Raw genomic sequence first — 10,190 nt, 5'->3', positions numbered from 1 at the left:
GCTGGTCTATAAGGGGTGTTTAAGGAAATTTCCTATAAAATGGCGATTTAATGAGTATCCACTCTTACCCACCGCACTCTTGACTAGTGGAGGGCCGTTAGCCAAACGGGTAGGATAGGACGAAACCTTCCATTATAAGTATACAGAATTATTAAAGTAACTAAATGTTTTCATAAAATTCCCAATCTTAGTTACTTAGGCAAAAGTGAATTTATGCAATTCCATGAAATTACACTTTGTGCCCTTGCAAAGACGTTAGTGGAGCGTGTGTGGTTTACCGGCACACTAAATGGTTCTAAGAAAAGGTAGCAAAGGGTAACTCATTGTTTGTCATAGTTCGGTGGAGCGTGTGTGGTTTACCGGCACATCGAATAGGTGACTGTAACATGTGAGGGCACCATGTAAGTTTGCATGGTTATTCACACCTGCTTTGTGATCCTCGACATCCCAGTCACAAACAAGAGGGGCATATCGAGATTTAAACATGCCATTGAAGTGTTCAATGAATCTCATAGGATCTAGGAGTTTTCATAGATTTAAAACTTAAATTTCTTTTTCGTTTTTCATGGTGGAAATTAGTGAATCGTCATTCACTTACCTTCAAATGTTCTGCAATTTGGGTTACGGCATCCCTCTCCTGAGTTGTAGAATATTATGTTGGGTCCTAGCCTTAGTATCTCATTTGGGTGATTTACTAAGGACTCAATCAATCAACTAACTTGAATTTGTTTTCTCCCATTTTGTAGGTGTCAAAGTTCGACAACTATGGTCTTCCCAAATCCCGTGGAACAAGCTTTCCACATGAAGATGATATTCCACAATTCGATCGAGGAACAAGAAATCATACTTCACTTCCTCCACCTCCTCCAATTATTCTCCCTAACCCACAAGTTCGAAGGCTTGAAAAGTTCAAGATCACTCAAGCCCTTTTGGCAAGTAAACATAAAGAAGGAAAGTCGGTGTGTGCACACGTCCTAGGGATGAAGTCACACATTGATAGGTTAAGAATGTTGGGATCCGTTGTCTGTGAGGAGATGGTTGTTGATTGGGTTCTTCAGTCACTTCCTAACTCATATAGTGAGTTCGCAAGAGAGTACTATATGATGAACCGTGACGTGACCCTTATAGATCTCACCTATATGCTTATTGCTGCTGAATCAGCAATGGTTTGGCACAATGGAAAAGCAAAGTTGATTGGTGAATCTGCCTTTAAGACCTCTATGGATATAGACAATGGCAACGAAAGACATGCTATGATCGAAAAGTTTGATCATAAGAGAAAGGCAATGTCTGAAGTAGTTCCATGTCATGTTCTAAAAGAGTCAATTTGCTTTTATTGCCAAGAGAAGGGGCATTGGAGACGAAGTTGCCCCATTTACCTATGAGATCTAAGAGATGGGAGAGTCGAAACGTATGGCTCTAATATAGGTAAAATCCATTAACTAACTCTTTTAAGCTTCTATTCTAGATTCTTAATACATAATGTGATAAGATTGCAATTGATGTTTTGTAGGATCGAAGAAAAGAAAGAAAGCTTAAGGGAAGAAGTGAGCAGAATCTAACCATGAAGGAATGGATTTCGATCGCATTTCTCGAAGATTAGATTCTTGAGCTACTACTTAGAGTTAGAATTAGATTGCTAAGAAAGATGTATTAGCATAGTTTTTCAATGAATTGCATTGTAAGGACAAAATTTTTCCGCAATAAAATAAATTTTGATTTTATATTATTTATTTATCCTTACAATGGCGTATATGAAAAAATTGATGTTTGAATGTTTCTATTATTAGCAATAATGGATTTGGTTCTTATTATGTTAATTATGGAAAGTCGAGAGCTTACCAAATAGGGAAAGTTTCTCATCGCCCAAGTTTCAATTGGACAGAAACTTGGAATCATGCAACTTGGTTGCACGATGAATGAGAAATTTCATATTTGGAAATTAGACTAATTCATTGACAAAGTGTCAAGTGAAGGACTAGGAGATCGAGCACACAAAGTTGCGTGTTAATCAAATCCACCATAAGAGTAACAATGATATTCGTCATGATTTACAAGATTAAGTGTAATTATGAATTGATTGAAAAAGTTTAAATCAATAGCAAAACGAATAAGAAGAATCATGTAGGCAGAAAGATAAAATTTTCTCCATTCTAAGAAGAAGGGAGAGTAGCTTTTATGCTTTATGATAGGTCTTAATGATTAAGAACCATATCTCAATTGATCCTCTAAGTGAGTCTTATGGTTAAGAAGAGGAATCAAGAATTGAAGAAATGGTTAAATCAAGAAGTCAATCATACTTCGTTCCAAAGCAAGTCTTAAAGCTAAGATTGTGACATTGAGTGACAAGTATTAAGAAGGTTTATAACATTCATCAAATGTGGAAAGTTGTGATGTCTTGGATAAGACAAAGACCAACTAGGACCAATTTATGAAGTGTTTTGATAAAAGCTACACTAACTCTTGAATATTTGTTTGTCAAGAAATGTTTATTGACAAGAGAATCTTATATGTCAAGGAGTCAGTCGGAGTCTTAATGCTCTTGAAAGGTTTCAAGAACAAATCAAAAATAGACCTTATCGATCATCACTAGCACACGAGTTGAGGTTTATAACCTATCGTGTTGACACTATTTTGTTTCTATGCCATTCCAATTGAGTTAATTATGCATGTGAGTTCTATGAGTTCTCATTTTGAACACATAAAAGGCAAGGCACCTTGATCAATGGAAAGTACATTGATAGGAAAGGGTGAGCTGCTTAACTACTTGGAAGACATGGTGGGCAGCTGTGTTACCATAAGGCAAGAAGTCAAGATTAAGAAAGTTCGATCCATATGAGTTTGAATTTGTCGTAAACTTTGGTTTTGACAAATTCACATGGATAGGAACAAATACACCGTTTAAATCTAAGTGTCATAAGATTTCCTCCTTCATGAAAATGATTGTGAGGAAATGTTTTCACTAAGAAAGATTTTAAGAAGATAGTGATTGTAAAATTGCATTCTCGAATTCGATCATGGTTACGGTATCCCTTTCCATGATTTGAATTGTGAGGTTTGGCAATTAGTCCTAATTGTTTAGACACACATATGAACTATCTAAGAAAAAGGTGTATAAGTTCAAGAAGCTTTAATAAAAGATTATCAAAGCACTAAGTATTAGAAACATGAACTTAAGAAATTCAATAAGTATTTTTTTTCTGAAAGTTAAGCTGTTTCTGAATACATGTCAAAGCTAGTGGGAGCATAAGTGTTATGTTTGTAATAATCATCATGATAGTGGGAGCATAAATGTTATGATTGTATGATTATTAATGAAAGTATTGCAAGTTGGTAATATTAATTATAGAAAACAAGAGTCATTCTTTGCAAAGTTGTAAGGATGGAATAGTTGTTTTGCTATAATTAAAGGAGAGAATATTATGCTTCATTTAAAATCTAATGGCTTAGGTTGTGGAATGTTAATAAATTTAGTCAAAGGTATATAGTGTGTTCTTAAAATTTCGATTATGATTACGGCATTCCTCTTCACAATTCGAATTTTGAGAACATAGCAAATAAAACATTATGCATCGTGTCCCATACGCTTCGGGTATAGGATCGATTGCAAATGCTTTAATGTTTGACCATTCTAAAATTTTCCAAATGTCGAGCGCATTTAGAGGGAAAAGGGACTAGAATTGGTTTTGACTAAAATAATTAAACAACTATCAAAGGACAATCCAAAGTTTGACGAGGATTGGTCGCTTGTGAGTAGTTGGAAGCATGGTATTGGATGGACCATATTGACATTATTATTAATAGAAAAGATTCTATTAAGAATGAGTTGTCATATGGAAATTATGGAAATGTTTCCATATTGGATGGACCATATCGACATCATTACGAATAGATAAGATTATATTAAGAATAAGTTGTCATATGGAAAATATGGAAGCGTATCCATATTGGGAATTGAATATTGAAAAATCTATGTCTAGATTAGAAACTTTTATGCAAAAGGATGTTCAAAGGAATGTACTTTGAGTGAGAGACATCATATCTAAGGAATTGTCTTATAAAAATCTCCGTTAGAGGACTTTGTAATATCATTGGCAATAGTCTTGGTGACTTTGGTGCAGTGACATTATGAAAGGATCGTTGCATAGAATGTTAGAATCTAGCATATTTTATAAGTAACAAGAATTTGATATTCTTACACTTATGAAAAAGGATTTGGAGTTGTGAAATGAGAATGATTGGAAATGTATTCAATTTGATCTATTTCACAAAAGTAAGAACCATAGGTAAACATTGTGTGCATGGTGAGAGCATGGGACAAGTGTAATAATTCAAGTAAGAAGTTGATTACCCGAAACGATAAATAATGAGTAATCGGTATGGTGATAAATAAAAGGAGTTTTATTTATACTCAAAGGTTTGAGGCCATATGGGATTAGTATTATTCTTGTGTTTCACTTTGCATGTTTTGACTTCCAGAATAATTGAGTTTATTAAGAATAATCGAATTATTCGAACGGGCCATAGTCGTTCATATGTTGGAAGTAGATATGAATGAAGACTGTCGTGAATTGGTGTGTGGATTGTCTAAAATAGTATTATACATAAGCAAATGTTTGTTGCAACGTTCATGAGTGCTTATGAATATGATTTGAGCATTGGATTAAACCCACGCTCACTTGGATCACTCCATGAATTGTATCACGAGTGATTGGTGAGACGATAACATCTTATATTCTTGAAACCGAGATGTGTGAGTTGTATATTGTGAATCGGTTGCACATTGATAATATGTAAACGCACTAGTAACTTGGTGTTATAAAACATATTGTTGTGTGTGATTCGGTGAGTGAGTGCAAGCAAGCATTGTATCAAAGTTTATCCATTCCTTTTATCCAAGGTAGGATAAAAGTGATATCTTTGGGCCCCTCGATGATTTAGTGATGACAAACGTAAATGCTCGGCCGGGCTAGGGCTAATTTGATTTGTTCAATTAGCCGGTCGTCATAAATCGGAAATCGAGAAATAGTACAAAGAGAATGATTAGAAATCATGTCTTACGATATCTAGAATGGAGGAATATATGATCCCTTATCTAAGGACACGCGTATCTGATATGATCAGAGTTGGCAGCGGCTTTGGAAAGCTACGATTGCAGATCAGGATCTGAAGTCATACGCATAATAGTTATTAGACTTATCCAAGTGGGAGACTGTTGGATTAGTGTCTAAGTCCATAACTATTTTGGTATGTACTTGACCCGATGGTGCATGGTCCTTTTGGGTTGCCTTCACCAAAGCAACTTGATAGGATGAATTATGGAGAGAAAGGATTAAATATGATTTATTAATATATTATGAGAATAATATATTAAAGGAGAAATCATATTGTTTAATTAATATTAGTCAATAATTAATTGGTAATTAGTTTTGTGACTAAAAGAGATTAATTAAACTTAAGGGACTGGAATTGTAATTATAGGATAATTGCAATTTGGGCTATGGATTGTCTTAAATTAAGGAGTGGACGAATTCTATGGGGAAACCCATAAGGAAATCGTCTAAGGCCTTAATTAAAGGAGTCTATGGGTTGCTTAGGGCTTAAGCATCCAAATTAGGGTTTCCTTGTTAGATAACCCTAATAGCCTCCTATATATATATGACCCTTATGACCCAAAAAACGTGGCTAAGACTTCTCTAGGGTTTGTAGACGTTTTGGGCAGCCTCCATCCTCTCTCCTCTTCATCCTCTTGCTTATGGTGTTTGTGAACCATTAGAGGAGTGACATTTGTGACTCTAAGCTTTCTAAAGTCAATACAAGGAGATTTGGGATTGTTATTGCTGCATAACAATCAAGGTAACATCTTAAACCTATTCTCATGTTAATATGATTACTTGAATGCTAGAATTATGGTTTATAGTCTTGGATAACTTGCATGTACAATAGAGAAACCTAGATCCAAGCATTAGGGTTTGTATGAGCACATAGGATGTTCTTATGACCAAAACCCATCATTAAAAATCATTACAAATTTTACAATAGGTTTGAACAACTTTTAAAAGAAATTACAATGTAAATTGAAATACAACACATGCGAATGCTCCTAAAAGTGAAGTGTCCCTAAGTGCCACTTACTCGATGATTCCTGAAAAAGCATGTAAAACGAGCGTCAACTATAAAAATAGTTGGTGAGTACTCACAAGTTTTAAAAATAATATTGGTTTCATGAATCGAAATCAAAATTTTGATATAAGTTTCCATAGATAAAAATATATTACTAAAATGAGTAAATAAGTTTGTGTAAACAAAGTTTGTTGTCATCATGAGAAATAAAGTATGTTGCCCAAAAGAGATGCAACGTTCATATCCTCATGGGAAATAAAGTTTGTTACTAAAATGAGTAATCAAGTTTCATTGATACAAGGAGCAAACAAGTTTGTTACTATAAGAAGCAACCAAGTTTGTTGCTAAAACAAGTAAATAAGTATTTAGTAACAAAAGTTCGTTGTTATAATGAGATACAAAGTTTATTGCTACAATAAGTAACGAGTTTGTATATGTATGAGCAAACAATGAGTTCTCAACCAAGCCTATAACTGAAGCCCTATCAAGATATATGCTTATCGTTCCATAGATTATATGGTATCATGCACTCCAGCAATCGGGCGAGTGAGGAGTTGTCAATTCCTAATAGCGCTATCCACAATGACCATTGGCTCAAAGAGTTAATGGTTAGAGAAAAGTGTAAGGGAAGGGCCTTAAGACGATAAGTTCTCATGTTCCGTGTTACATAGACATACATAGAGAGATATAGCAATAAAATAGCAATCATGTTTGATACAAATCAATTTAAATACAACGAACAAATAAATAGTTTTTCGGACATGCTTTTCCACCCCAAAACATAAAAACGAAAAATAGGGGAGTGCGTGAATACTCACTATGCATTGAGATGATGCAAATGATGCCTTGATCTACGCTCCACTCGTACCACTATCGATTCCTACAATAATGGTATTCGCTAGTGAGTCTCTAATCGAAATCTAACACTAGTATACTTACTACTACAATAGAATTATGCCGATATTGTGACAAAATTTAATATTGTTAAGTTACAAAGATTTTTCTAAAATGGTGAAATTTTATAGCTCATGTGATTAAGACAATTTTGGATATTAATTTCCAGATTTTTGTAATATTAATTGAGGGTATTTCAACACATTTAAAGGTGTTTTAAACTCCTAAAAATCTAAAATATTACCAAAAAGTTTCCAAAAACTATCAAACTTTGGATTTGCATTCTAAATACAGTAGAGGTTTTCCAAAAGTTTTCCCTTGAATTTTGATGTGAACATACTTAAGCTGGGGAAAATATAAAAGTGGATTTCTAAACTGTTTAATTCAATTTTATGATTTTTGTGCATTTATTCTAATAAAAATTGAAATAAATAGAAAAAAGTTTCCAAAATTTCCCAAAATTTTTGTAACACTCGTATTATACATTTACAAGCTGTGAAAAATATAAAAGATATTTTTCAATTAGTCTTTCTATTTTTCTTTGTTTTACCCTCTTAAATAATCATTAATTGGAGAATAATTATTAAACAGTTAAAGTAAATTACCAAAATTTTTGTAAAGTTCATTTACAGTGTAAATAATCTGGGAAAAATCCCAAAGGTGGTTTTTATCTATTGGAATCCGATTTTGTGTATTTAAGTGTATTTAATCTTAGAAAATAGGAGAAAAATAGTATACAGAAGAGAAAAATCAGAAAACATTTTATGTAGCATCCTAATGTACTAAAATGTGCTCTGGTAAATTTGCATGAATTTTGGATGAGTTGAACTATTTTTCCTGTTTTTAGTCCATTATAAACACAAAAATCAAGGAAAAATAGGAATCATTATGAAAAATTCTGAAAATATTTTTCTGAGTATTATACATCTGGTAGCAACTGCAAAAATTGTTATATATCATTTTCACATTCTCTAAAGTGGTTTTATGATTTATTGGATCCAAAAAAAAAAGAAACTTCAAAACCATATTAAACTATAACAAAAACTAGTGAAATTTAATGTGGAGTCATTATTTAGCATAGGGGTAATCCACGAATTTACCTAGGATTTATATACCTCAGAAAGTGTTTTATATGATTTATTGCTCTATTTTATTGCATTAATTATAATAATTCGAGAAAAATAAATTATTCTCTAAAAATTCACAGATCATCTTATCTTGTTGATGGGAATCTGGGATAAATCGGATTTGGTCAGAAGCGGAGTTTTAGATATTTATTTGGAAATAAATCCTTCATGAACATATTTGAAAACTTTTAACAACATACTTTGATGATCTAGCTTCTAAGCTTGAAGATCATTCATGAGTTTGAAATGTTTAAAATTTGTTTTTGAAAGAAAACTTTGGATGCATGTGCTGATTTTCCACCAAAACGTGTAGAAAAGTGCATTTACATGGTTTTGACTTAGGTTTAAGTCATGGATCTTCACCATTTTGTAACATGCAAGATGTTTTTGGTGAAAATCTACCACAATCATCATCAAAAACGGAAGTTAATGAACATTCACACAAATTTTCTAAGAGAATGGTGCAGAAGAACAAGGAAATGCAAGAAAGCCTTTAAAACAAGAAAGAAAAGTAAAGAAGATTGAAGGATTTTCGTGATTACCATGAAGAACAACCCTAGAAGATGAAGATTTGAAGGTTAAGAGATGTTCTTGGCTGGAGAATTTCGTGGTTTTAGATAGGGAAAGAGAGAGTCTGAGTGTGGTAAATGGTGGAGTGTAAGAGAGAGTGTAGAGAGAGAGAAAGAGAAAAAAAAAGTGAAGGAGATGGAGTGATTTTGTGCTTTGGGAAGAGGAGAAGTATCTTGGGAAGAGGGTGGACGGTTTTGAGTGTAAAATGCCCTCCCTCTCTTTTAATTTTATAAAAAAATTCAATTCTTTTATAAAAATATCAAACTTTTTATAAAATATATACCCTAACCAAGTTTTTGCTCATGAAACCTTGATTTTTGACTTATAAATTTAGGGTAATTGTTAATGACTTAAATTTTATTTTCCTTAAATGCATTTTCATAATTTTAATTATTATAAGATCATATTATAAGTTTCGTAATAATTTTTATATAATTTTTAAGGTTAAAATTTATAAATTTGAGTTTTTATGGCTTTTAGGGTCTTGAGATTTTGGATATATTTGGATATCAAAATAAATTGAATTATTTGAGATTTCAATTTATGTTAGAGTTTCATAACTCTTTTCTAGTTAAAAATAATGTTTGTAATTTATTTTTATCGATTTATTGGCATTATATGTAGTGGTTTCAAGATTCAAGCGAAATTGAGGAATCGAGTACACTAGTCCTAGTTTTCAACATTGACTTAAGTTTCTATGAGACTTTGACCTAATTTCTACTACTAGTTCAAGTGCATGATGTGTGTATATGATTCATGGAAAGGTGTTCGAGTCAAAGAGTGACCTAAATATGGATATTCACTACAGTAAAGTAGTAGTACAATTCACATATCAATGTGAAATCTAAGTATACTATCATTCGATCCTACTTGTTACCAAGTTTCTAGTAGGTTATAACTTAGATTCTAGTTACTAAGTCTATTATGTTTTGTGCCTATATGTGCAACTAAGTTTATTCAAATCTAGAACCGTCTCGAATTTTGACGGTTGTCACATCAAATACCCTATACGAACATTCAAATAGTCAACAAAAGTTGGAAACCTTAAAAATCTCGGTTTAAGTCCATTTTGGACTAGTAATTTTCTTATTGGGCCTAATGGACCAATAAGCTTCCAATTTGACTATTTTGGGCTTAGAACACTTAAGTGGGCCCTAATTGGATCCATTTGCATGAAACTTAACATTTTGGGCCTCATAAGCCTAGAATGGACTAGTTATCTTTAATGGGCCTTATTAGGCCATAACAAATCTAATTAACCCTAATGGGCCATAAAACTCATACTTTGATTAATATTAGGTTATGGATTTCCATGCACCATCACATACTTCCATGCACTCCATCCTTTCACCTCTCTCTCTTCTCTTTTCTTCTTCTTAATTCTCGGCCCAAAGGAAGAACACCCACACAGAAATCACTTAAGTTTTCTCTCAAGAACACCATCATATCTCCTTTTCTTCATCAAAAATTTTCGAG

This window comes from Lactuca sativa, chromosome 2, assembly GCF_002870075.4.
Source record: "Lactuca sativa cultivar Salinas chromosome 2, Lsat_Salinas_v11, whole genome shotgun sequence".
In the NCBI taxonomy this organism is placed as follows: domain Eukaryota; kingdom Viridiplantae; phylum Streptophyta; class Magnoliopsida; order Asterales; family Asteraceae; genus Lactuca; species Lactuca sativa.
This window is presented reverse-complemented; position numbering follows the sequence as displayed.